Source organism: Panthera leo, chromosome B4, assembly GCF_018350215.1.
Source record: "Panthera leo isolate Ple1 chromosome B4, P.leo_Ple1_pat1.1, whole genome shotgun sequence".
Taxonomy (NCBI): Eukaryota; Metazoa; Chordata; class Mammalia; order Carnivora; family Felidae; genus Panthera; species Panthera leo.
In genome coordinates, this window is record NC_056685.1 from 119,666,014 (window position 1) to 119,688,763 (window position 22,750).

At 33.8% G+C, this 22,750-nt stretch overlaps 1 protein-coding gene across 13 annotated transcripts in view; it reads right to left on the bottom strand.

Moving 5' to 3' along the window:
* ANKS1B (ankyrin repeat and sterile alpha motif domain containing 1B) overlaps nt 1–22,750 on the bottom strand; it is a 1,079,782-nt gene that overhangs the window by 715,261 nt on the left and 341,771 nt on the right. The window lies entirely within an intron of this gene.

The window sequence follows — 22,750 nt, forward strand, 5'->3', positions numbered from 1 at the left end:
ATGATATTGACCTTATGCCATGCAATTCAATGGGTGCTCTGCAAATCTGACTCTAAAGAAACTTGATAACTCAAATATGTCACAGAAGTTTATAATTTAAATCAATTTTATAATTCTAAAGTATAATTAGTCAAACTTAACAGAGTCTCCAATGCTTAGAAATGTCAGTTTTAACCACAGTGTACAAAATTTGAAGTGCTGCATTCTAGATACTTGTGGGCTTACTCAACAAGGAAACTACTGCAGGCTAGTAAAATAAATATAAAATTTTACACTGTAATATAATTTTGAGGTAACATTAAAATGGTAAAATTCAGGTGATAAGTTATCCAAGATAACTGTAGATACATGTAATTATTGTTATACATTATAAAAAGTCCTATATCTGTGATAATAGGAATTATAGACATGTAAAGCTTTAACTTATACAAATTATTACATTCCAATATATCAAATATATAATATGTGTCAGGCTCTAATTCTTACAGCATATTTTGAACATGCTATATCATTTAAGTCATAACAACAGAAGTTAGGTATATTACCTCCATCCATTATTATAATCTCCATTTATGGATAAGAAAATTGATCATATAAAACTTTTAAGACAGTAAATAGGTTGCCTTAACCAGACAGAGAGAACATGGTGCTAAGCAAATCAAGCATACTTACTAAAATTCCCATGAGAGAAGCCTTACAAAATTAAACAACCATTCATGATAAAAACTCTCAACAAAGTAGATTTAGAGGGAACATACTTCAATATAATAAAGTTCATATATGACAAACCCACAACTAACATCATACTCAATGGTGAAAAACTGAAGAGCTTTTCCTCTAAAATCAGGAACAAGACAAGAATGTCCACTCTCCTGACTTTAAAAAAAAGATTTATTTATTTTGAGACAGAGAGAGCAAGACAGCAGGGGGAGTGCAGAGAGAAGAGGGAGAGGGAGAGAGAATCCCAAGTAGTCCTGTTACTGCCAACACAGAGCCCAATTAGGGGCTTGAACCCAAGAATCATGAGATCACGAGCTGAGCCAAAACTAAGAGTCAGATGCTTAACTGATTGAGCCACCCAGGTGCCCCAGGTATGTCCATTCTTCTCACTTTTATTCAATAAAGTAATGGAAATCCTAGCCACAGCCATAAGACCAGAAAAAGAAATAAGAGGCATCCATACTTGTAAAGAAGTTAAACTGTTTCTATTTTCAGATGACATGACAATATACACAGAAAACCCTAAAGATTCCACCAAAAACTATTAATAGTAGTAACTGGACTCAGTAAAGTTGCAGGATATTAAATTAACACCCAGAAAACAGTAGTGTGTTATAAACTAAGAACAAAACAACAGGAAGAGAAATTAAGAAAACAATTCCATTTACACTTACACCAAAAAGAATAAAATACTTAGGAATAAACTTAACCAAGGAGGTGAAAGCTCTATACTCTGAAAACTATAAAACACTGATGAAAGAAACCGAAGATGACACAAATAAATGGAAAGATAGTCTATGCTCATGGATTAGAAGAATTAATATTATTAAAATGTCCATATTACCCAAAACAATCTACAGATTCAATGCAATCTCTATCAAAATACCAACAGCATTTTTTTTCACAGAACTAGAACAAATAACAAAATTTGTATGGAACCACAAAAGACCCCAAATAGCCAAAGAAATCTTGAAAAAAATTTAACAAGGTTGAAGGTATCACAATTCCAGATTTCAGAATATACTGCACAGCTGTAGTAATCAAAACAGTATGGTACTGGCACAGACACAGAGATAAATGACACAATAAAAATGTTAAATATAAACCCACACTTATATGGTCAGTTAATCCATGAAAAGGGAGGCAAGAATATATAATGGGGAAAAGACAGTATCTTCATTAAATGGTGCTAGGAAAACTGGACAGCTACATGCAAAAGAATGAAACTGGGCCACTTTCTTACATCATACACAAAAATAATCTCAAAATGGATTAAAGACATAAATGTTGAACCTGAAACCATAAAAATCCTAGAAGAGAATGTAGATGATTTCTTTGACATCAGCCATAGCAACATTTTCTAGATAGCTCTCCTGAGGTAAGGGAAACAAAAGCAAAAATAAACTATTGGGACTAAATCTAAATAAAAACCCTTTGCACAGCAAAGGAAACTATCAGCAAAATGAAAAAATAACCTACTGAAGGGGAAAAGTTATTTATAAATGATCTATCAATTAGAGTTAATACCAAAAGATATAAAGAACTTATACAACTCAACACCAAAAACCAAATAATCCAACTTTAAAAAATGGGCAGAGAACCTGAATGGATATTTCAAAGACATATAGCTGGCAAACAGAGACATGAAAAGATGCTCAACATCAATCATCATCAGGGAAATGCAAATCAAAACCACAGTGAGATATCTCACACCTGTTAGAATGGCTAGAACAAAAAAGACAAGAAATAACAAGTATTGGTGAGGATATGGAGAAAAAGGAATCCTTGTGCACTGTTGGTGGGTATGTAAATTGGTACAGCCACTGTGGAAAATAATGTGAATGTTCCTCAAAAATTAAAAATAGAAATACCATATGATCTAGTAATTCTACTACTGGGTATTTACCCAAAGAAAATGAAAACACTAATTCAAAAAATATATGCACCCTTATGTTTATTACAGAATTATTAACAATACCCAAGATATGGAAGCAACTTGAAGGTCAATTGATAGATGAATGAATAAAGATGTAATGTGAAGTACATACACACACACACACACACACACACACACACACACACACAATATTACTCAGCCATAAAAAAGGATAAGATCTTGCTACCTGCAACAACATGGAGGGACCTAGAGGGTATTATGCTAAGTGAAATAAGTCAGACTGAGAAAGACAAACACCATATGGTTTCACTTATATGTGGAATCTAAAAAACAAAACAATGAATAAACAAACAAACAAACAAACAGAAAGCAGAATCAGACCTGTAAATGCAAGACCAAACTGATGGTTGCCAGAAGGAAGAGAGGTGGGTAGATGGGCAAAATGGGTGAAGGTGAGTAGAAGACTTTGGTTCCAGTTATGGAATAAAAGTCATTGGAATAAAAGCCTCAGCATGGGGAATAGAGTCAATGGTATGGTGACAGTGTGTGATGACAGACAATAGCTACATTTGTGGTGAACTTACCATAATGTATATAGAGAGATGTTAAATCAGTATGTTGTATACCCAAAATGCATGTAACACCTTTATATGAACTATACTCAAATAAAAGAAATTTTTTTAAAGAGTGAAATCTTAGCCAATAAATCATAATAGATATTGAAATGATATTTAGGCCCAAATACATTTTCATTACCTAATATAGCTTTGCTTATCCTTAATTTATTGATGCAGTAGATTATACTGATTGATTTTCTGGTGTATAACTAGCCTTCTATTCCTAGAATAAATTCTACTTAGGTCATAGGCATTATCCTTTGATTAAACTGCTATACTCTCTTATGTAATATTGTACCTAAACATGTGTAGATATGTGAAAAAGTTCATTGTTTAAAATTTTGGCACTATATTAATTGGGTTTAGATGTCAGTATTAAACTCGTTTCATACAATAAAACTATATTTTTCTATATCCAGGAATAATTTAGAATTTATAATATAGTGATGTTCACTTGTCACAATCATTCTCTTTTTTCTTTATTGTACTTACCTGGCAAATCCCTATCCTGGCTAAATCTAACTCTCTGACTAAAACAAAACAGAGCAACTTAACATGGTTTGGAGAAAAATTATTTTCCACTCCTCAAGGTGACTCTTTCATAGCATCTTCTTTTTCCTCCAGCACACCATTTCCCACATCAGTCTCAATAAATGGTCATGTTATTATTTCGTTGAAAAAAATAAAATCAAAATAAAACCTCTTTAGAGCAAGGAAAATTATCAGGGATAAAGAGGAACATTACATAATGATAAAGGGGTCAATTCTCCAAAAAGGCCTAACAATTTTTTATTGTGTATGCACTTTAAAAAATAGAGTATCAAAATATATGAGGTAAAAACTGATAGAAATACAAGGAGAAATAAATGCACTAACTATTATATATGGAGACTTCACAACACTCTCTAACAGAAATGGACAGAGTCAGCAGGAGAAAATCAGTAAGGAGTGGATGAACTCAATAGTACTATCAACCAACTGTATATACCAGACATCTATAAACAACTTCATGCAACAATAGAATACACATTTTTCTCAAGCTCACATGGACTTCCATCAAAACAGACTACATTTTAAGCCATAAAACATACTTTAAAAAATTTGTAAGAATAAAAATCACACAATATCTGCTCTAAGATTACAATGGCTCAAACTAGAAATCTATAAAAGAAAAATAGCTGGAAAATCCTCCAAATATTTGGAAATTATACAACACACTTTTAAATAACATATAGATCAAAGAAGAAATCTTGAGACATTTCAAAATACTTTGAACTATATGTAAATGAAAATACAACTTATCAAAATTTGTAGGATTCAGTGAAAGCAATAGGTAAAGGGAAATTTATACTATTGAATGCATACATTAGAAAAAAGATATAAAATCAATCATCTAAGATTCCACCTTAGGAAACTAGAAAAAGAATAGCAAGTTAAAGCCAAAGTAAGCAAAAGAAAAGATATAATAAAGACTGGAGCAGAAATCAATGGATATTAAAATAGGAAATCAATAGAGAAAATCAACAAAATCAAAAGCTGGTTCTCTAAAAAAAAATCAATAAAATAGATGGCTTGTAGCTTGGTTAACAATTTTTTTTAAAAAGAACAAAAATTACTAAAATAATATATGAAAGAGATGACATCACTACAGATGGAACATCAAAAGTATAAACAAGGAATACTATGAATTACACTATGCCCACAAATTTGATAACCTAGATAAAATGGACCAGCTCTTTGAAAGACACAACTGGCCAAAACTCACAAAAGAAGAAATAGACAATCAGAATAGACTTGCATGTATTAAAGAAATTGAATTACTAATTAATAATATCCCAAAACTAAAGGACTAGGCCCAGAATGGGTTCATTGGTGAATTCTCCCAAATATTTAGGAAGAAATCAAACCAATTCTCTATAATTTCTTTTAGAAGACATAAGGAGAGATAATACATCTAACTCATTCTATGAGACTAGCATTGTTCTAATACCAAAAATAGGCAGAAACAGAACAACAAAAGCTAAAGAACAATAATGTCATGAACACAGTTGCAAAATTCCTCAATAAAATATTAGTAAATCAAATGCAAAAATGTATAAAATGAATTATACACCATAACCAAGTGGGATTTATCCCAGGCAAGGCCAGTTCAACATTCAAAAGGCAATTAATGTCATCCATCATATTAACAGGCTAAGGAAGAAAAATCAGATGATTATATCAATAGATATAGAAAAAGCATTTAATAAAATCCAACATCCACTTTTAATAAAAACTCTCAATAAAGTAGAAATGGAAGAAAACTTCCTTAACTTTATAATGAATAGTTACAAAAAACCTACAGCTAATACACTTAATGAAAAACTCAAAACTTGCCCACTAAGGTAACAAACAAGGCAAGAAAGACCTTCACATCACTGTTTTTCAACATCGTACTAGAAGCCCTTGTCAATGTAATTAGGCAAGAAAATAAAAATAAAGTTATATAGATTTAGAAGGAAGAATTAAAACTGTCTTTGTGGGCATCTTGGTAGCTCATTTGGTTAAGTGTCCGACTCTTGATCTCAGCTCAGATCTTGGTCTCAAGGTCATGAGTTCAGGTTCTGAGTTAAAAAAAAAAAAAAACAAAACTATTTTTGTTTGCAAATGACATGATTATCTATGTGGAAAATCCAAAAGAACTGACAAAAAACTCCTGGAACTAATAAATAATTATAGCAAGGTTGCAGGATACAAGGTTAATATATAAAAGTTAACTGCTTTCCTATATAGCAGCAATAAACAGTGGAATTTGAAAGTAAATACATAAAACCATTTACATTAGCATTCTCCAAAATGAAATACTGAGGTATAAACCTAATATGTATAAGATCTGTATGAGAAAAAAATACAAAACTCTGATGAAAAAATCAAAGAAAAACTAAAGAAATGGAGAAATATTCTATGTTCATGGATAGGAAGACTCAACATTAACAAGATATCAGTTCTTCCTAGCTTGATCCATAGATTTAACATAATCCAAATCAAAATTTCATCAAACTATCTTGTGAGTATCAATAAACTGATTCCAAAGTTTAATTGAAGGGGCAAAAGACCCAGAATAGTCAACCCAATATTGAAAGAGGAGAACAAAATTGGAGGGCTGATATTATACAGCTTTACTGTAAAGTTAGGGGCACCTGCATGGCTCAGTCGGTTAAGTGTCCGACTTTGGCTCAGGTCATGATCTCGCGGTCCATAAGCTAGAGCCCCACATCAGGCTCTGCACTGACAGCTCAGAACCTGGAGCCTGCTTCAGATTCTGTCTGTCTGTCTCTCTGTCTCTCAAAAATAAATAAAACATTAAAAAAATTTTTTAAGTTATAAAGTTAATAGAGTAAAGAAGTCGAAGAAGACCGTATGGTATCCATGAAAACAAGACAAATAGAATGGAGTAGAATAGAAAGTCCAGAAATACAACCATATAAATATAATCAACTGATCCTTGACATAGAAGCAAATGCAACAGAGTGGAGCAAAGGTAGTCACTTCAACAGATTGTGCCAGAACAAATGGACATCAACATACAAAAAAATGAATCCTAACACAAACTTTGTACCCTTTCCAAAAATTAAATCAAGATGGATCATAAACCTAAATATAAAACAGAAAACTAAAAACCTCCTAGAAGATAAAATAGGAGAAAATCTAAATGACTTAGGGTTCAGTCATGACTTCAAACAAACAAATAAACACCAGAGGCATAATCCATGAAAAAAGAATTAATAAGCTGATTTCATTAAAGTAAAAAAATGAGATACCACTACATACCTACTAGAATGGCCAAAATCCAAAAGACTGACAACACCAAATGCTGAGAAGGATGTGGAACAAATAGGAACACGCATTAATTCCTGGTGGAAATGCAAAATGGTACAGCCACTTTGGAAGGCAGTTTGGCAGTTTCTTATAGAAGTAAACATATTCTTACCATGTGATCCAGCAATAGTGCTCCTTGGTATTTACCTAAGGGAGTTAAAAACTTATGGTCCACACAAAACCAAATTGTGATATACCCATAAAAAACAACACTACCAAGTAACAAAAAGAATGGACAACTATCAAATGGGTGAATTTCAAAAACAATATGCTAAATAAAGCCAAGATCCAAAGAAATGCACACTATATGATTCTATTCATATGAAAATCTAGAAAATGTTTAGCTATAATGAAAGCAAACCTCAAAGAACGTTTAAAGTCTTGGCACAAAGGGGATTGACTGCAAATATGCATAAGGAAACTAATTCAAATGATAGGAATATTCTATATCTTGATTGTGTTGGTAGTAATATAGTACATACTTGTGAAAACTCATCAAATTATATATTACAATATATTAATTTCATTGTAACTAAGTTACATGTCAATACAAAAACCAGAAAGAAAGCATCAAGCACCAAAATTAATGTTTAGTATTTATTTTCAGAAAGGTGACAAGGATATATTTCACAAAATATGTCACTCTACATTTTCCTGAAATATCTGGCCCCCTTTAGTGTATTTAAGTACGATTTTATTTACATGTAGCCTCTGCAGGGACACATTTAATTTCACAAATGAGAAATGCTTATTATATCATGACCAAAAATAGTGCTTTGTCAGGAACCAAGGGCTCTAAGATTTAAGGCACATATGGGTATAACCATTAATTATACCACTAATTTTTTGTTACATGTATACCACATTACTTTGGGATCACCAAAGTTAATCATTGCAACCAAACTATGAGGGCTTTTTTTTCTCAATGCAAGAAATAAAATACAACTGAATATTCTTGGTGTATGAGCTAAGTAATAAAAAAAATCTAACAAACATAATATAAATGGAAATATATAAACTGTCATTTCTTTTCTTCAAAGTAGGTCTTGAATAGGGAAGGAGAATTACTATAATTAATTATAAGCATTTAAGATTCTCAGTGGGCTAGGTAATAAATGATACAGTGGCTATATGAATGTGGCTGATTTAAAACCCATTACACCTAGCTTCTTTAGACTTCCAATAAATGAATAACACTATTTTATGATCAGTTCTAATTTTCTCCCTCACAAGAATTACTCCATTAATGAATGACTTTTTAGATTAAATAACTGTGAAGTAACTTATAAAACTATGTAAATCATAGATAAGTAACAGATAAATTCAGGGTTCTTTTTCTCCCCAATTAATGCCAAATTGTTTCTTGTGGAAATGCAGCATTTTCTAAAACTCCCTGACAAATTACGAGTCATCATTTATAAATGATTATAAAACTCCTATATTCAATAACACTGTATTCCATGTGGGAGGATAGACAAAAATATTGTGGGATCCCAAGGACTTTAACTTTAGTTGAGGGAACAAAGCACAGACATAGAGTCAGGTATATCTTACTAACACCATTTTTGAGGACAACACTGGCACATAAATTAGCTCCCTTAAATCTACATGGCTGTTATAGAATACTACCACCTTAATTTTATAATGTCATAGGCATAATATATGAAAACTGGGTTAACAACACAAAGCCCTGAGAAATACAGTATTGCATTCCAAATTCAAACTCCTTTTATCTGAAATTCTAGTTATTAAAATTAAAACATATTACTATTTTTCTTTTTGATAAAAATTATTTTAATTGCACTCTAAGCTGTTACTGTTAAGAATAATTAGAAAAAGTGAGAGCTAGAAACAGAAATACAAAAAGGGGGTAAAGCAAATGGCACAGCAGGTAAAGAAGTTTTTGCATTGAATGTTACTACTTTTGTTTTATGAGAAGAGAGGTAGCTAACACATGAAGATGCTTCCAATATACTTAAAGATCATTTTACAAGGGTCACAGTGACAGCGACGTGGTAGAAGAGTGGAAGTCAATAATCACTAGTCATAGCATCATAATTTGACAAAGGGTCATATACAGAAAAAACATAAATATTACCTACAAAAAAGTAAAATAAATGTACAGTCATGGCACTGAAACTGAGTGAAACAGAAAGGCGAAGAAGTTTCTAATTGATCAACTGATTACAAATGGAATGATTTTACCATGCTCCTTAATGATTATTAAAATGTACAATATGTCATCTCTAATCCTTTATATAGTGTTCAGTCGTTATTATTATATTTTAGTAAATCAAACTTGTATATTAAATAAAGTCTCTTCTAAATTTATTTATGACCTCGGTAAAGATAAAATGGATCCTAAAATTAGGACAGTAGCAATAGCAATGAAAATGGCAGATCACAGAAAATGCTGTGCGCTAGCTTCGTAATGGTGGATGATGAACATTTAGGGCAATTTAGGGGGAAACAGAAGTTTCACATTTGGATATGTTGCAATATGAGGCACTTCTGGAGAATCCAGACCAAGATGCAGATAGCATAAGTAGTTTTAAATAGTATCTGTAGCTCAGGAAAAAGATCTAGGTAGAAAACAGTTGAAAACACGGGATAGAATTGAAGTGAATTACTAACATTTAGGGACTAAAAGGATAAAGAGTGGGCATTCAGTCCAGCAGTTAAGTAAAAAACCAAAATAGACAAGTATTAAAGGAGCCAAAAGAGGAGAGAGAATGACTGGAATTAACTAAATCTTCAGCCTATGTGTCCAAGGTACACTGGGTCAGATACTATAGTGTGTTGCCTAGCCTATCTGTTGTGGAGAAAGTCTTGAAATATTAAGGGTAAATATAATGAAACAATCAAGGTTCATACAAAAGAATAACTATCTGAAGGTTTCAGCTCTGGAAATGGAAAAAGAACAGTAGAATGCTACCACTAAGTCTTCAAGATAAATTATAGTGCACATAAAAATGCTTTGAGCTAAACACACTTAAAATTAATAAACTATCTAGTTATTCAATATAAGTTCACATAATTTATACCAAATATTCATCCATATTTTATAGAGGGAAGATAGCCATTTTTTTCTCTTCTTTCTAAAAGGGTTTTTGAACTCCAGAAGAAAGTTTATGATGATAATAGAGGGCTCTAGAAATTTGTGTTCAGAGAAAAAAATGTAATCTTTTATATATAAAGATGATACTTCAGGCCAACTATCAATAAAAAATATATTTTGAGTTGTTTTTTGCTAGAGAAATTACAAGTTATATTGAATTTTTAAGAACCTTCCTACATGAAGCATTTCGTACTCTAATTAAATGTTTACCTGGAGGTAAGCACAGGTAACCTGCTTCCAGGCTTTTTACACTTTCTTCTCACCTTGAGTTTAGTGCCATGATAAACTTTTTCTTAAGTTTTTATTAATTTATTTTGAGAGAGAGAGAGCAAGAGTGAGCAGGGATGGGGCAGAGAGAGAGGGAAAAACAAGAGAATGCTAAGCAGGCTCTGCACTGTCAGTGGGAAGCCCAACATGGGGCTTGAATCCATGAACTGTAAGAAATGATAAACTTTTTAAATGCTGTATCTAATAATAATGTAACAGAGATAATATTTTGGAAATATTAAACCAATGTACATGTTTCCATTTCCCCTGAATTATGATGCCTTGAATTTCCCTATTTTATCACATAGTCTATCAGATAAGATTAGACAAATCTCTGGACAGTGAAGCTGATTCCTCATTTTCCCTGGCACAAACTAGAAACATTTCAAACTCTCCTCAACAAAATGCTAGATAAGGCATTCTTCACCAGATGGCTGCCAGAGGGGCCATAGCTGCTCTGGGAACTTGGCAGGCACAGATTAGGAACACCCACCAGTGAGCTTCATTGTTGACCTTCTGGGATCTCATTCTCATGAGATCAGAACCTCTACAAAAGAAGAAGGTAAATCCTAAAAAAGACTAAGCACCAAAAGGCCATCTGAATAAGAGGATCTGTAGGTCTTGGCTGGAAAAGGCTGGCTAAGAGCTAATTTCCACTGAAGATATTATCCCTGTAAGGTTCTTGGCTAAAGAGAGTATCTCCAGGTAGAGCTCCTTTTTGAGAAGGGCCAGAGGAGAACTCTGCTTCTGAAAAAGAAGTACTGGTACAAGCAGCAAGAGCACAAGATAGAGAAGGATGCTATCAGGTCCATGTTTGAGGCCTAGCAGGAAGCTTTGTAAGAGCTGTGACTCATGTCCTAGGATCTCCATGTGAAGGCCATCAAGCCAAATCTCATTCTGTTAACCCCAGTCTGTTCCCCTTTGAGAGGGAAGGGTCAGATTACATGCCACCAGTGTCCAACTACCAACCCCCTGAGCCAGATACTAGGTATAACCAGGTGAAGACACAAATGGAGTTTAAGAGACAGAACTTCAGGCAGTTGTCCTCAGAACACATTGCCCTTGAGAGCCAGAATGACCAGGGAGGGGTCAAGCTTGTTTTTCACAGAATCATGCATGCTGTTAATAAATATAAATTTAACCAAGAAAAGAAAAGAAAAGCTATATACAAAACAGTTCAGAGAGGGGTCTGAGTAGAGAAAACATAGAATAGCCCCTCACAAATCTCCCACAGTTGTAGTGGGACAGCTTGAAGAACCAGAAAGGTATCCAGACTCCCAAAGCCCTTTGAAAGGTGAATGAAATACAGCTGAAATTTAAGAGTTAATGAATCAAGTGCTTAAAGTCACCAAGTTATTAATTTGACTTATGATATGTTTGACTCCACAGACAGTTTTATCCCACTCCTTTTCAAGATCCTACAGTAGCTCCAACTATCTGTTTTTAAAAGTTGAAAGTTTTCATTTAGTGTTTACCTGTCCCAAGATTTCCAACCCCATCCCTCTTTACTACACAACATAACACATGTGATTCTTCTCTCTTTTTTAATTGTCTACTTCTCACTTCTGTGTCCTTGCTCCTGCCAGCCAGCATCCTTTTGATTAGGTCATATCCATTGCTAGTTTCAAAACCTAAGGAAATTATATAAATTGTCCCTCACCTTTCTGTAATACAACTTGACAATCCATACAAAAACCTTAAAAAAGATAATAACCTCTGTCCAGTGATTCAAATATGTCTGAGTAAATATAATCAAACATATAATGATTTAAAACAACAACAACAAAAAAAACATATAATGATTTATGCATAAAGATGTTCATCAGAACATAATCTGTAATAGTAAACTACTGGAAAAAATCTACATGTATGGTTCTGAGTCAGGAAAAGAGTGAAAATAAGAATCTCAATGGGGGGGTGCTTAACTAATCATCCTGGTACATTCTTATAATGGAATATTATGTGACCATTAAAACATTTACTCACATAGGAATATGTTCAAGATATGTTAAGTCAAAAATGTATAGTATGTATTTATAACAATATTTCAATTTTGACCAGATACGAAAAGTGTATGTTTATGTATGTGATTTATGAGAAAAATGCACAAAAGTGTCAACTTATTCATTCATTGTTTCAGTAATCATTCATTTCAAACAAACACAGTGTGTTTAGTTAGTTTAGATAACTTCTTTAAAAAAACATAGTACTTATCCTATGGAGTTGATGGTCTAGTGAGAAAAGTACATTTACTAGTAATTGGAACAAAATGTTATGTAGATTGATTTATTTGTTTATTTGTTTCTTGTCTGTCTCCATCATAATTGCCAACTCCATGGTAATAGACATTCTGTTTACCATGTTTATCACTGTATTCCCAGCATCTACCACAGAATCCAAGAGCATAAATATTTCATGAAGGTAGAGGAAGCCCAAAGACTAAATAAGATAACATTAGTAGGAGAACCTAAAATAATTTAGGAGGTTTGAAAACTTTTTTAAAGGCAAGTGCCATTTAGAATAAAGTCTAGGGACATCTGGGTGGCTTACTCGGTTAAGCATTCGACTTAGACTAAGGTCATGATCTCAAGGTTTGTGGGCTGAACTCCACACTAAGTGTAAAGCCTGCTTGGTATTCTCTCTCTTTCCCTCTCTCTCTCTCTCTGCCCCTTTCTCACTCACACTTTCTCTCTCAAATAAATATATAAATAAATAAACTATAAAGAAATACATATATACATACATACATACATACATACATACATACATACATACATACAAACATACATACATACATAAATCCTAAAGCCTAAAGCCTAAAGGATGAGTAAGAATTAGTCATGTAAAGAGAGTTGGGAAACTTGGTCCAGGTAGAAAATGGCTACAGATAAAAGGAAAAGTGTTAGCTGAATTCATAGAGGCAAACTAGTTATTTTGGGTGAACGTTTATAGTCAACTTATTTTTCAAATTTTCTTCACTAAACATGTATTTTTGTGGTAATCAGAGAAACAATATTCTGAACAAAAGAGATTTAAAATCTCTGACTTCTTGGAAATCACCTTGACTCTACATATTTATTTTCTTACTTTCAATAGTCTCTGCACTTAACAGACAATACTGAACAAATTATTGCAAATTCAATGTTCTCTTCTAGGAGTATCTTATATTTCCTCCTAGAATCTACTCCTTTTAGGTGAATTATAATTTTTTTCTTTTCTTTTATATCTTCTGTAGCACTGGTACCATATTGTGTACCCAATGTGTATTTAAAAGCTGGTTAAAAAACATATATACAGATATAAACAGTAAGAGAACACACAAAACCCATAATTCTGATCTTATTATCTAATGACTAGTTAGTTACTTTTCCAATGACTTTGCAGAACTAGTCCCAGAGGAATCAAAGAGAACTACTAAATTTCCCTTTAGATATTTTTGTTGAGGAAATCTCATTTGATATCAATACTGTGAAAAAAAATAAGGAAAACCTTATTTAAAATGGAGTCAGGAAGCCCTGAAGAGGCTCTCGTACACTACCACTCCTTGTAAAAAGCATATCTGACATTCCCCAACAGGAATAAGCTTACTTTACATACCCCAGTAAGAGAAAGAAAAAATTTCTCCTTGCTCAGGAGTAGCCCATCCAATGAGAAACCACTACACTCTTAAGCCAATGAGAAGCTATCACCACCCTGAACTCTTCTAAAGAGTCCCTCCCAACTTCCTCCTTTCCTCCATAAAAGCAAGCCCCTCTCTGTTCTCTGAACGTGCCTATAGTTTGCCACAGTTTGCGTGCCCTGAATTATAATTCCTCTACTATTCTTTAATAAACTTTTTGCTGCTAAAATAGCTGGATTTTGGGGTTTTTTCAATATCAACAATACTTTATTCTCGCATTGGAACAAAACTTAATGTTATTTATTATCCTAAAATGTCAGAAATAGATGTTTTGATTTCTTTCCAGGATAAAGTGGAGGAAAAGAAAATACTCTGATGGAAAGTAACCATGACTACAGTTTTAAGACACATAACTGTCACTTTCATATACTTTATGTTGGTTAAAATAATAATCTATTCTTAGAAATAAAATATTTTTTGGTGAATCTTCCTTTTATACTGCAACAAAATGCTTAAAATTATTCATCAATCCAACAACAAGTACCTTCTAGGAGTAATTATTTTTCCATAGTGTATAGAACTCTTAAGGGAGTAAAAGTATCCTGCCTCCAAAACATTTAGGATTGCTAAATATTTAAAGTCAATATTAAGTCATATTAAAATCATAAATCGTTTTTAACCTTGTTCTTTCCACTCTCAAGGGTAAGTAATAATTTTCAGCATTACCATTCCACACCCAGTTATGAACGGAAGCACAAATTTAACAGGAATTATCAGGGAGGAGGCATAGTGCAGTCCTAGTCAAAGCCAATGAGCCTTGCTCCTCCACACAAATGGAATACAGATCTTATTTAGGATGACCTTTCATAAATAGAGCAAATTATGTGTATAGTTATTTAAACCAATACTCTAATAGATTGAAAATGGGTTCACATTTCCAAAAAAACCCTCTGTGGATAAGTAGAGCATGTTATTATACTTTAAGACTGCCCTCTGTTCATACTAATATAATGGTGACTTTGTTACTACGAGCAAGACTTCCCCTACCTAGGAGATCTTAGCTCTGTTCATTTTAGTGAAACTATGATTAGAACTATCTTAGTAAATGATATAAAGCAAAGAAAATGTCCTTTACAATGACAACTAGAAACAGGTGAATATGATTTCTAAAAGCATTACAATTTGAAGTGAATGATCCTGTCATGACAAAGTGCCAAATGGAGGGAAACTATTAACTCACTACTAAGTGGTGAGGGAATTTCATTCTGCTGTCTATCCCTCAAAGAGGGTATTTGACTTGTGTCTGAACAGAGATCAGAAGTGAAAAAAAAGTGAAAAAAATATTTTTTTATCCTTGGCCAGAAATTAGAAAAGAGCTTTTGTAATATAGGTTAACAAAAGTTTGAACCAAAGAAGAAAACATTGAAGGGGCTTGGAGGAAGAGAAGGGAAAAAAGAAGATACAGATGAAGATGATATTGTAAGAAGAAAAAGGACACCAGACTATGAAAGTCCTCAGAAAGTAAAGTGCCATTATAATAGTCAATTAAAACATTAACTCAGAGACTGAATACAGATAACAGCAGTGAGAATTTTACAATTCAGAATTTTAGTGTCTTACTGAAAAATGTTTGAAATTCAGAAGTCCAATAAGATACTTCATGAAGAATACCTAAAATCATCTCATTAATTAAATATATCAAAAAGAAACAGACGTTCTCTGCAATAATTTACTCTTAAAGTACTTAAGAATTCTTCTTATGCAAATACTAGTAGCATACTAATTAAAAAAAAAACCCTAATTGACTTCAACAAATGATCCTTAGTTAAAGCAGGTAGAATAATCAAGAATTATAAAACATGAATTGCTAACCTAGTAGCAGACAACTTTTACATTTACTTTTATTTGTTAAATGAAGCAAAATGCATAACTTGCTTCAAAGGATATTTCAAGAAATATATCACTAGAATTAGGATGTGATGATAACATTTAAATTCCATAAAACTTATTATGAGGAAACTGTCTACCCTGACATTTCCCCAGCTAAAAAAAATAAAAAGCATTCTTATACATAATATCTAATATTTTTTTTACTCCTTTCCCATTTACAAAGTGCCTACATACATACCATTTATGCTAACCACCGCCTGCATGATGGGTATTATTTATCTCTATCTTCACAGGGAGGCAGCACAGAACACAGGCTTTGATGCTCTGTCACTGAGTAGTTTGTGACTGAGCAATTTATTTAAACTCTCTTAATCTCATTTTCCTCATGTGTAAAATGGGGTTTTATCTGCCTGATAGGGTTGTTATAAAGATTAAATGAGTCAATAACTGTGAAATGCTTAGAACAATAAGTGGTAAGTAATGAAGTTACTATGATTACTACAGATAAAATTGAGGTTAAGAGATCTGGCCTAATCCTACCCAGTAAATGAACAGAAGAGTCAGGATTCAAATTGTAATCTTTCACATAAAGTCCTGATTTTAAGCAAGCTTTAACCCAATCCAAATGAGGTTATGTTATTCTTGAAAGAGCATAGATTTTGGTGCAAATTTGGGCTCAAATAATATCTCCAACTACTTGGGCAAGTCACATAACAATTAGCCTTGGTTTTACCTATCTGTGAAATAGAGACATTAATACCTAATTCAGGATTAAATGAGACAACTTCCTAAAATCAAAATGGAAGGACATTATAAACTGAAAATTGATTCTTTGAAATATTTGGCTTTGTTGTAAATATTTTAAATTAAGAGTTCCCAAAACCTATGATGTTACAGTTGCCAGCACAACATAGGACATATAATTAGAAGGATTTTAACAGATTTGTTACCTATTGCAATAGATAAAACTGTTTTTGAGAAACTCTAATGAGTGGACTCTAATGAGTATCTACTCTGGTTTTATTAGAAAATTGTGTGAGGGGGCACCTGGGTGGATCAGTTGGTTAAGCATCTGACTTTGGCTCAGGTCATGATCTCATGGTTTGTGAGTTCAAGCTCCACATCGGGCTCCACATTGACAGCAGAGTCTGCTTCCTATCCTCAGTCCCCTTCTCTCTCTGGCCCTCCCTGGCTTGCGCTTTCTCTCTCCCTCTCTCAAAAATAAATAAACATTAAAAAAATAAAATTGTGTGATAAACAGTATCATTGCTGGTGTATTTTAAAAATTCTTTTCCTAGAAAAAAAAATGAGATAAGTATCTCATTTTAAATGTTGAAATATGCAATATGTATTTTTCAGAAAATGAGAAAGCCTATCAATATTATTACATATCAAATCATTTTAGAAAATACAAATCTAATTATGTTCAATTTAACAAATTAGCACTGCCATAGTCTAGCTAAGCATTCCAAGACTGTTCCTTTAATTACTGACGGGTTCAAAGCAAGTCTCCCCAAAATGTACAACTTTGGCAGGGGGATTATTTTGAGCTAAAGGCATTTGAGACCCTGCAGACTCAAGAGAAATTTTTGCCTCTCCCTTAACTCCTTAGAAGGATCCAAATTGGGGGTCTTTCCCAGAATTAGAGTTATTATCAGAGATAATTTATCTGAATGACACATCTGTATGGCAGGCCAAACATCTAATTACCAGAAACGTCTGCTCTTCTTAGTGTACTCTGAATTGTTATCCTCCCCTTTGAAGCCCCAAGCTCCTATCTCATTCCTTAGCTCAGGATGGTATACATACCACATTTTACCTTTCTGTTTGTGAAACCTTCATGTATATGGGGTTCTCATGCATATTAAATTAAATTTCATTTTCTCTTGTTAATCTGTGTCATGTCAATTTAATTCTTACACTAGCTAGAAGAAACTTTAAAAAGGTAAAATAAAAGATTTTCTTCCCTACACCATATGATCCCATATATTAACTCATTAAAGGAATGTTTTAAATAAATCTACTGGGATAGGCAAGTATCCCTATATGACATCTTTTAATACTTTTAAGATAAAACACATATGCTTTGTGCATACATATTCTACTGTGTTGAAAGTCATAAACATGTAATTCTTCAATTCTACCAATAAATTAATCTTAGAAAACTTTCTCTTCAATTTCTAAATTACAGCATAAATTTTTGTAAGTGTCAATGATCAACCCAGCTTCATTCATTGGTAAATATTTATGACATAAATTTAAATAGATGTACAGCATCTCTGTAATATGAGTTCCTAGGCTCCAAAGCTAGCTATGAAATAATTTCAAAGCCAGAAACTTGATTGCTAAAGCAAGTCATTTAATAGATTCTTTGATATAAATACACATGTATATTGTTATTTTCAATAAATGTATATTTGTTTCTTAGCAATGCCGTAACAAAGTACCACAAATTGGGTAGCTTGACACAATAGAAATTTATCCTCTCACAGATCTGAAGTCAAGATGTCAGCAGAACCATGCTTCTTCTAGATGCTTTACAGAAAGGTTCTTCCTTGCTCCTTCCTAACTTCTCATGATACCAGCAATCCTTGGTGCTCCTTGGCTTATACCTGCATTACCCCAATCTCTGCCTCTATAATCACATGGACCTCTTTCCTGTATGTGTGTCTCTACGTCCTCTCCTCTGGTTACAAAAACACAAGTCATATTGACTTTAGAGTCCATCCTACTCCACTATGATTTCACATCCACTAATTACATCTACAAAGACCCTATTTCCAAATAAAGTCACATTTTGGAGATTACAGCAGACATAAACTTGGGGGGAATGCTATTCAACCCAGTATAGTAGCTTTACATTTATTTCATGTAATTTTAGTCTTTAAAGTATGATTCAGCTGTGAGATTGTGAGACCAAACAAACTAAACTATGTCTAGCACAAAAATGTACATTGGAGATTTTCTCAAATTTTTTTCATAAAATGTGTATTAGCAAATCAATTGTTTTTATATATAAAAATGTCACTACCTGCTCATGCTTTTAGACTTTACTCATGTACATCTTTTAGCTAGATTACTTTGACCTCAGGACAGGACAAAAAGTAGAAGTAAGAAAGTGTCTATATTGTTGGGATTAAAGTGGAGGACAAAAGACAAACCAAGAGAAGATACTGTACAGCAAAGAATGGGATCATTCCTCTTGGGCAGATTCCCAGGAATAGAGTTTCTGGGTCATATGGTAAATTTATGTTTAACTTTTTAAGAAACCACCAAACTATTTTAGAGAACTCTCTATACAATTTTATATTCCTACCAACAATGCATGAGTGTTCCAATTTCTCCACAATATTGCTAACACATAGTGTTGCCTTTTTTATTGCATCCCCCAGTGAATAATGATGTGCCAGATAGTCTGCTAGGTAGTAGGTATAAAAAAGTAAGTAACACATAATCCCTGACCTTAAAGCATTATTTAATGTCAGAGAGAAAAAGAGAGAGAAGTGAAGAGATAATAACATAGCACATTAAATGAACACATGCCATTACATCATATTTTTTACTAAATAGTTTTAGGAAACTTGAACATACTCCCTTAAAAATATTCTGGAGACTCAACTAAACAAAGCCTAAGATTATATTAAAGTCATCAGCCTGTCAAGTATTTTTTTCTATATACTTCTGATCTTTAAAGCAATCATGTAAGACATTCTATCAACTACTTCATTTTCTTTGAAAGGCATATGCAATAGTATGGAGTACAAAGTAATACTGCATTTAAGTTTCCTTAGGGGAAAATGACCATTATTATTTTAAGAGAATTTCCAGAAAGATGATCTCTACAATAGTAGGTTTCTCTAGTGAATGGTATTAATCATTTTGGCTAGACCTTTAAAAAAGTCAGATGGGTCCTATAAAATGGAGATTGAGGCAGATGATAGAACACTTCTGTTAAATAAAACTGAATAATTCTATACTCTGATTTTAAAGCCATACAAATGAGTTGTACACATGAATAATTTTAACAAAATGTTAAATTACTTTTTGTTTTAATTTCCTCAGATGGCCTACCTCTGAACCCAATATAAATGAAATAGAGGCAAGGAAATGTGGATCTCTTGAATTATATACAAAGTTGAAAAATATACTTAATGTCCCTACCAAGAAATAAGAATTATAATCTGAGTCTTATACCCATAAGAACTCCATTAGAAATGAAAGTTAATATACTGCCACATTCTGTATATATAAAATACAATATCACATCTTTGTAGAATGAAGAAAACAAAAGTAGGCTTGTGGAGAGTTCCAAGTAAGAGAATAATGATTTAACAGCAAGACTTATGGTAAAAGACACATTTTATTCATTTATCCATTAAGTACTAATCAAAGTATTAGACAGGCATGTGGCATAAAAATAATTCTCCATTCTGGAAGCCAGGGAAGATGGCAGAGTAGGAGGATTCTAAGGTCACCTGTCCCATGAATACACCTAGATAATATCCACATCAGTGTAAATAATCCAGAAAACAATGTGAAGACTAATGGAACAGACTCTCCACAGGTAAATGTACAGAAAAAGGCCACATTTGAGGGTACAGAAGGTGGACACGTGGTCAGAAGCTAAAGGGACACATAGGACCAACCACAGGAGAAGGATGCTACAGGCTCAGAGAGGAGAAGGAAACAGACCCTAACAACACACACCAGGCATAGGGAACCCAAACACGGAAGACGAATCCCCATAACATTTGGCTTTGAAAACCAGAGGGGCCTAATTTCTTGAGTTCCTACAATGAGCAGGGCTTAATACCTGGAACTTTAAGAATCAGTGGGTTCAACTCTAGAAGAGTTAAAGGGTGAGAGGAACTGATTCCCCACCCTTAAAGAGCACAAGAAACAGCACCTGTGGAGATACAGCATAGAAGCAGCAGTTTGAAAATATGTCTGGGGTATGGGGAGAGAAACTGCTTACTAACTTCACAGCTGGTGATGGAGGAACTGAAATCATTGGGAGACATCCCCAGGAAAAAGAGTTGGCAGGGACCATTTTTTTAGCTTGCCAGCCAGCTCAAATACACAGATAACTGGGACAGTGTAAAAATTCTCCTACCCACCTTCCTAAGGACTCACTTCTGCCGATCCGTCCCCTCTAGCTCTGTGGCAGTTTTCTTTTTCTTTTTTTTTTAATGTTTATTTATTTTTGATAAAGAGAGAGAGACAGCAAGTAGGGGAGGGGCAGAAAGAGAGGGAGACACAGAATCTGAAGCAGGCTCTAGGCTCTGAGCTGTCAGCACAGAGCCCAATGCAGGGCTGAAACTCCAAAACCACGAGATCATAACCTGAGCTGAAGTCAGACGCTCAACCTACTAAGCTACCCAGGCACACCTCTGTGGAGCTACACTGGCTCCAGACCTGCGGAAACCTTGCTACCACCACACTCCAACCCCGTATTCTCCTGTGGACCTGTCCCTATCAAAAATTCCTTGGTTAGAGACCACCAAAGTGGTGCCACAAAATGGGAGCCATCACCACTCCACAGTGACTCCTGCTCAGAGGAGAGGGAAAGATAATCATACTTCCCTATGGCCCCAGCAGTGGGCAGGGGGCAGACATTGGGTCTGACTGTAACCCCTGCTCACCAATTAAAGCTTCTCAGGGACAACACAGGGAAAGTGCTTTGAAATTCCATGCTACTGCATCTCTGGCATATGCCTGGACTGACTCAACTCAAGTCCAAGGCAACCCCAGACAGGCCCACTAATAACACAGGGACCAAACCCTTCCCACAACAGACAACAAGAGCCATTACAGAAAACTAGACTGAAGGCAAGAGTGGCTCAGCACAACACGAAGGTGCATGCAATACACATAGGAGACTCCCTTAAAGTATGAGGTTCTGATGAACAGAGGACACTGCACCACAGGGCACTACAGGATCTTTTCTTCATGAGGCTACTATTTTCAAAAGTAGGAGACATAGTTGACTTTCCTAACACACAGAAATAGGAAGTTAGCCAAAATGAGGAGACAGAGGAATATGTCTCAAATGAAAGAATGAAAAAATCACAGCAGGAGTGCTAAACAAAACAGATATAAGTAAGGTGCTTGATAGAGAATTTAAAGTAATAGTCATAAAGATACTCACTGGACTCGAGAAAACAGTGGACAATGTTATTGAGACCCTAACAAAGAGATATAAAAAAGAACCAAAACCAACCAAAGAGGAAGAAGTCAATAACTGAAATTAAGATACAATGGATGGAATAATTAGTAGACTAGAAAAGGCAGAAAAATTAATCAGTGACCCGTAAGAAAGAATAATGGAAAACAATCAATATGAACAAAAGTGAGAAAAAATGATAAATAATGAAAAATGAAAAAAGGGAACTCAGCAACATAATCAAGTGTAATAACATTCACATTATAGAGATCCCAGAAAGAGAAGAGAGAGGAAAGGGGGACATAGTATGTATCTGAAGAAATAATAGCTGAAAACTTCCTGAAACTAGGGAAAGAAACAGAATCCAGATCCAGGAGACAAAGAGAACACCCCAAAAAAATCAACCCAAGAAGCTCCACATGAAGACAGAGTAATTAAAATGGCAAAAAAAAAAAAATGATAAAGAATTTTAAAAGCATCAAAAGCAAAGGAAGTAGATATATACATGGGAAACCCCATAAGGCTATCAGCTGATTTTTCAGCAGAAACTTTCCAGGCCAGAAGGGAGTTCATGATATATTCAAAGTGCTGAAAGGAAAAA